This window comes from Aphanomyces invadans, assembly GCF_000520115.1.
Source record: "Aphanomyces invadans strain NJM9701 unplaced genomic scaffold supercont1.1, whole genome shotgun sequence".
Taxonomy (NCBI): Eukaryota; Oomycota; class Saprolegniomycetes; order Saprolegniales; family Verrucalvaceae; genus Aphanomyces; species Aphanomyces invadans.
In genome coordinates, this window is record NW_008580146.1 from 635,316 (window position 1) to 635,746 (window position 431).

Sequence of the window (431 nt, forward strand, 5' to 3'; positions counted from 1 at the left end):
CAAGGTCGATGCAATGACCTCGTCAACAGAACGACTGATAGTTTTGTACTGCAGACTTTGGATAGATGCAACGAATCCCAGATCCAACACGTTTAAGTCAGGACTGTTTGGCGGCTGCCGACGTACCACGAACTGCCACCCATCGGTGGACATTAGGGCCAGCGTCGCCTCGTCGATTCTTCCGTGGGGCGTCGCATTGTCATGCTGGAGAACAACACACTTGCTCATGCTGGGAAACTTGGCCTTTATGGCAGGAACAACCTTGTTGACAAGGTAATCGCGGTACGTGGGCCCATCGACATTGACAAGCGTTGTCACCAATGTTCCAGCTTGACGATTTCGCGAACTTCGCAGGGCCGGCGTCCTTTTCACTAAGGGCCACAGCCCAATCTTTCCATCAAAGCCGTCGCGCGGCCGGGCCACGGCACACA